This window comes from Phoenix dactylifera, chromosome 15 (genome assembly GCF_051530095.1).
Source record: "Phoenix dactylifera cultivar Ajwa chromosome 15, Ajwa_hap1_PhDact_Kaust_v1.1, whole genome shotgun sequence".
Classification (NCBI taxonomy): Eukaryota; Viridiplantae; Streptophyta; class Magnoliopsida; order Arecales; family Arecaceae; genus Phoenix; species Phoenix dactylifera.
In genome coordinates, this window is record NC_143204.1 from 11,216,960 (window position 1) to 11,223,432 (window position 6,473).

At 37.7% G+C, this 6,473-nt stretch overlaps 1 non-coding gene across 1 annotated transcript; it reads left to right on the top strand.

Moving 5' to 3' along the window:
* Positions 1 to 5,515: 5,515 nt before the first annotated feature.
* Positions 5,516 to 5,621, top strand: LOC149751222 (small nucleolar RNA R71). The gene has a single exon (XR_016398587.1). It is a non-coding gene; the product is annotated as a small nucleolar RNA R71 (small nucleolar RNA).
* The last annotated feature ends 852 nt before the right edge of the window (positions 5,622 to 6,473 follow it).

Consider the following 6,473-nt stretch of genomic DNA (forward strand, 5'->3'; position numbering starts at 1 on the left):
GGACGCACCCGGTTACTCAACAAGTCACACACTTAAAGTGCTTTTGCATACTCATATTTCAAGTTGCTGTTTGACGTAAAAGTAAACATTGGTAATGAATACCCTTAGTTACTAAGCAACTCAAAACATTGGAGTAGATAGAACTTTGTACATATTTATTTATTCGACTATCTAATCATTATCACTCTATTTACTTAAACCCTGTTTAGGACTAGATCAAAGGGGATAAACATAAGAAAAGCATCACACTCATCTTTTATGCATAATCACACAACTCATACAACTTTGCAAGAAAAGATGTACTTCAATAATCCCAAAGGAAAACAAATATGCTTACTCTTGCTTTATAAGATATTACCTATCCTAAATCAAAATTCAATGCTTAAACACAAAAAAGAATCCAAAAGTGTAATGTTGATCCTAGATAAATCTCACATAAGTGCAAATGCATGTTCATTTCTCCTAATCTTTCACATAAAAATTTGGTTTGGAGGACATGGATATGAAAGTGAACAAACCAGAATTTCGAAAAAAATTACTTTCTCAAATAAACATAACCAACACCGGCATTCAGCATAATCAAATATCCACTCCCCAAAACTTAATTTTTACATTGTCCTCAATGTGAAAGCAAAGAAAAATAGAAGACTAATACTCCCCTTTTAGCAAGGCTGAACACAACGAATGTCCGATTGAATTGAACATGAACTAGCTTCTTGCTTGATTTTTCCAAACCTACACAACACAACCAAAAAGAAAGGGGTCACAGCAATAATTATTCAAAGACTTAATAAAAACAATAATTAAAACATATAACAAAAGACAAAAGAAAGAATTTTTTTTTTGGGGGGTTGCCTCCCAAGAAGCGCTTGTTTACCGTCATTAGCTTGACTTCCACATCATTAACCATAGGTAGGATTCTTCAAAGAGTAAATCACTCCTTTAGAAACCGCATTACTAGCAAGATAAGGCTTCAAACGCTGCCCATTAACCTTGAATGCACCAGTGACCTCACTACGCACCTCAACAGCACTGTATGGATATACTTTTGTTATCGTAAATGGGCCAGACCACCTAGAACGAAGCTTGCCTGGAAATAACTTAAGTCTTGAGTTGAAGAGTAACACTTGCTACCTAATTTCGAAGTTTCTAATCTGAAGATGTTTATCATGCCGATGCTTTGTCTTTTCCTTGTAAATCCGAGTATTTTCATAGGCATCCAACCTAAACTCCAACTTACTCAACTGTAACAATCTCTTTTCTCCCGTAGCTTTCAAATCCATGTTCAACTCCTTGATTGCCCAATAGGCCAATTCCACTGGTAAGTGACAAGACTTTCCAAAGACAAGTCTGTAAGGAGATAGACCCAAAGGTGTCTTGAAAGCTGTCCTATAGGCCCAAAGTGCATCATCCAACTTATTCGCCCAATCCTTTCTTGAACTGCTTATAGTTTTCTCTAAAAATTATTTCAATTCCCTATTTGCAAGTTTCACTTGCCCATTTGTTCGGAAATGATAGGCAAGTGCCACCTTATGAGTAACCCCATATTTCTTCAACAAAGCCTCAAATGACCGGTTACAAAAATGGGAGCCTTCATCACTAATAATAGCTCTTGGCACACCAAATCTTGAAAAAATATTTTTCTTCACAAATCTCATCACCACCCGAGAGTCATTAGTCTGAGTTGCAGTAGCTTCAACCCATTTAGACACATAATCCACTGCTACCAGAATGTATTGATTATTGAAGGAAGAAGGAAATGGGCCCATGAAATCAATTCCCCATAAATCAAACAGTTCAACCTCCAGGATATTGGTCAAGGGCATCTCATTGTTTTTTGAAATGTTTTCAACCCTCTGACATTTATCACACATGCTCACATATTGTCTAGTATCTTGATACATGGTCGACCAGTAAAAACCAGATTGCCATACCTTTGCAACTGTCTTAGAGGTACTGAAATGTCCACCACATCTCATCTGCACAGTGTTTATAGAGTAGCGGTTCTTCCCAAAAATAATGCTTCACATCTCACAAAAACTTTTTCTTCTGATGATAGCTCAAATCAGGGGGAACAATGCCACTCACCAAATAGTTCACCAAATCAACATGCCAGGGGATGACTGAAACTGCCAACAACTGCTCATCTGGAAAGCTTTCATTAATGGGTACCTCATCTGCTCTTGACTGCCCCACTAATCTAGACAAGTGATCTGCCACCACATTCTCCATGCCTCTCTTGTCTCGAATCTCAAGATCAAATTATTGAAGCAACAGCACCCACCGAATCAAGCGCGGTTTGGCATCTTTCTTTTTCAGCAAGTACTTAATTGCTGAATGGTCCGTATATACGATCACCTTGGAACCTATAAGATAAGATTGAAACTTGTCAAAAGCAAACACAACAGCAAGTAATTCTTTTTCAGTAGTTACATAATTCAACTGTGCATTATTTAAAACTCTACTAGCATAATATATAACATGCAACTTTCTGCCTTTTCTCTGGCCGAGAACAACGCCCAAAGCAAAATCACTAGCATCACACATTAGCTCAAAAGGCAAACTCCAATCTGGGGCTGCCATAATTGGTGCTGACACCAACTCTTGCTTCAACCTGTTAAAAGCATTCAAACAGTTCTTATCAAAATCAAACACAACATCCTCATTCAACAGATTACAAAGAAGTTTAGAAATTTTAGATAAATTCTTAATAAAACGCCGGTAAAATTCTGTGTGACCAAGAAAACTTCTAACTCCCTTAACATTTATAGATGGTGGCAATTTTTCAATAATTTCTATTTTTGCTCGGTCCACCTCAAGACCTCTTGCTGAAATTTTGTGGCCTAAAATAATACCTTCCTGCACCATAAAATGACATTTCTCCCAATTCAAGATCAAATTGGTCTCCTCACAGCACTGCAAAACTCGAGATAGGTTATCTAAACAACTACCAAAAGAAGATCCAAAAATAGAAAAATCATCCATGAAAACCGCCATGATCTTTTCAACAAAATCAGAGAAAATAGCCATCATGCAACGTTGAAATGTAGCAGGTGCATTACACAAACCAAAAAACATCCTACGAAATGCAAAAGGACCATAAGGACAAGTGAAGGTGGTCTTTTCTTGATCTTCGTGGGATATAGAAATCTGGTTATACCCTAAATAACCATCTAAAAAAAAGTAATACGCATACCCAGCAAGTCTCTCAAGCACCTGATCAAGAAAAGGTAAAGAAAAATGATCCTTACGGGTAACACTATTAAGTTACCTATAATCTATGCAGACTCTCCACCCAGTTACTGTCCTAGTGAGAATTAATTCATTATTTTCATTATGCACCACAGTCATCCCACCCTTTTTAGGTACTACCTGCACTGGATTAATCCATGAACTATCAGATATAGGATAAATAATCCCTGCATCTAACCATTTAAGAACTTCAGCCCTAACTACTTCTTTCATGTTAGGATTTAACCGTCTCTGATTTTCAACAATAGGTTTATGGTTATCCTCCATTAAAATTCTATGCATACACAATGAAGGGCTAATTCCTCTAAGGTCTGATATAGTCTATCCTATGGCTTTTTTTCTCAATCTCAAAATACGTATCAATTTGTCAAGTTGCTCATCAGACAAAAAGCACTCACAATCATAGGCAAAGTATTATTCTCACCTAAAAATGCATACCTGAGATGTGAGGGTAATGGCTTCAACTCCAAAACTAGTGCTTGCATATTATAAGGGGGAGGGGGTGGCTTACCTTTGCCGATATCCTCAAAATAAATACCTCTCTTCTTTGGCTTAGGACATGTAGCCTCTAATGCACACGCCACTTTAGCAACCTCTAGATTATCATCTTTACTTATTCCTGCACTCACTAAACAAGTCTCAAGAGGTTCTTTAGTATTTTCTACCCTAAAAACCTCTCTTGTCGACTCATCTACAACATCAACTCGAAAAACATGATCAGTAAAAGAAGGATATTTAGTAGCTTCAAATAAATCAAACTCTACCTCTTCTTCACCAACCTTCAAAGTCAACCTACCATTCTTAACATCTATGATAGCTCTAGCTGTGGCTAGAAAGGGCTGGCCTAAAATGATAGGGATCTCGATGTCTTATTCCATCTCCAATACAATAAAATCAACTGGAATGATAAACTTCTTTACCTTGATCAGCACATTCTCAAGAACACCCAAAGGATATTTGACCGATTGATCAGCTAGCTGCAAAGAGATGGTAGTAGGCTTCAACTTCTTCAATCCAAGCTTCCTAGACACAGATAAAGGCATTGGTGAAACACTAGCACCTAAATCACACAAAGCTCTGGAAAAATCAACATCACCTACAGTACAAGGAATAGAAAAACTCTCTGGATCTCTTAGCTTTGGTGGAAGCTTATTCTAGATAATAGCACTGCATTCCTCCGTCAAGGCAATGGTCTCGAAATCTTCCAATTTCCTCTTCTTAGATATGATCTCCTTTAAAAATTTTGTATATGCAGGAATTTGTGCTAAGGCGTTTACAAAAGAAATAAATGTGAAGCTGCCTAAACACTTTCAAAATTTTTTCAAACTATTGATCAATTTTATTCTTCTTAAGCCTTTGAGAAAAAGGAATGGGAGGAACATAAGGTTTGACTGGTGGTAGTGGGGATGGTGTCTTGGCTAGGTCCTCAACTTCTTCACCGACCTTCTTGCTCCCCTCATCATAGTCTGCTTCATCACCAACTACAGTCTCACCACTTACCTGACCAAGTTGCTTACCACTTCTCAAGGTGACTGCCTTGCAATGCTCCTTCGGATTGACCTCTGTCTTACAAGGCAAATTACCTAGTCCACGAGAATTGATGGAATTGGCTAACTACCCCAATTGCACCTCCACATTTCTATTGGAACTCGCCAACTGGCCAACCTTTGCTTTTAGTCTCTCAAATCTCTTTGAACTGGCATTGGCTAACTTCTCAATAGCTATCTCCCAAGACTGCTTACTTTCTGGTTGGGATGGTCTTGGTTGGAAACAAGAAGGATGGAGAGGTCTAGAACTGCTACCTTGGTTACCTTGATCTTTCCATGAAAAGTTGGGATGATTCCTCCAGCCTGGGTTGTATGTGTTGGAATAAGGGTTGTTCTGCTGCTGCTGCCTATTATAATTAGACACAAATTGAACTTGCATACAATCAGAACTCATTTGAGCTCTTCTACAGTAATCACAACTCAATATAGGACTAGAAATGGAATTCACATTACCCAGCTTACCGAACATTTTTATCAGAGAATCAACCTTGGCATTCAACATGTTTATGCCATCTACATCATACATACCTGAAACTTTCTTAAGCATACCTCTTTCATTAGACCACTGATAATTGTTAGAGGCCATTTTTTCTAACAATTTATATGTCTCTTCTGTTGACTTACTCATTAAAGTACCTTCTGCAGCTGCATCTATAGTAATGCTAACTGAATGTGTTAATCCATTATAGAAAGTCTGTACAATCAGCCAGTCAGGAAGACCATGATGAGGACACTTCCTTGCAAATCCTTAAACCTCTCCCAGGCTTCATACAAAGATTCACCATCAAACTGAGCAAAACTGGTAATATCATTTCTAAGTTTGACGGTCTTACCTGAGAAAAAATACTTACTCAGAAAAGCTTGTGACAAGGCATTCCAGGTGGTGAAAGAGTTTGGTGCTTTGGAATTCAACTAGGCCTTGGCTTTATCCTTTAGAGAAAATGAAAAAAGTCGGAGTCGAATACCATCATCACTAACTCCATTCATCTTGATTGTATCACAAATCTCCAAGAAATTGGCAAGGTGTGCATGTGGATCCTCAGCAGGTCCTCCACCAAACTGCTCCTACTGCACCATCTGGATGAGACCAAGCTTAATCTCAAAATTATTAGCATTGACTGTAGGTCTCACAATACTGGTTGAGCACCAATGACATTTGGCACGACATAGTCACTCAACAACCTTTTATTCTGGTTATCTACCATGGCTACTGCTTGTTTTTGCTTTAGCTCTAATCTTTGTTGTTTCCTTAATGCTCGTAGGGTTCTCTCAATTTCTGGATCAAAACGCTCAATTAGATCACAGTTTCGTGGCATACACTAAATATAGAAAATGTAATAAAAAGAACAAAACAGTCTAAATTAATGTAGAAAATTATTTGTATTGATATTAAAAATAATCCTCCCTGGCAACGGCGCCAAAAACTTGATAGTCCCTAGACTCTACCACAAGTGCATGGGTCGTGACAAGCAGAACAGGGCAAAAAGAGTATCGTTTCTACAAGGAGGTGATTCAAGTACCAATTTATAAATTTTCTATATTATTTAGATGACCCCAAATTGATGTGACTGACTGCGATTTCTTAAACTGAAAAATCAAATATGAAAGGTTCCTAGGGCTTGGATTTCATCAATTGAATTCCTTTAATGAATTTAAATCTGATTGTTAATATTC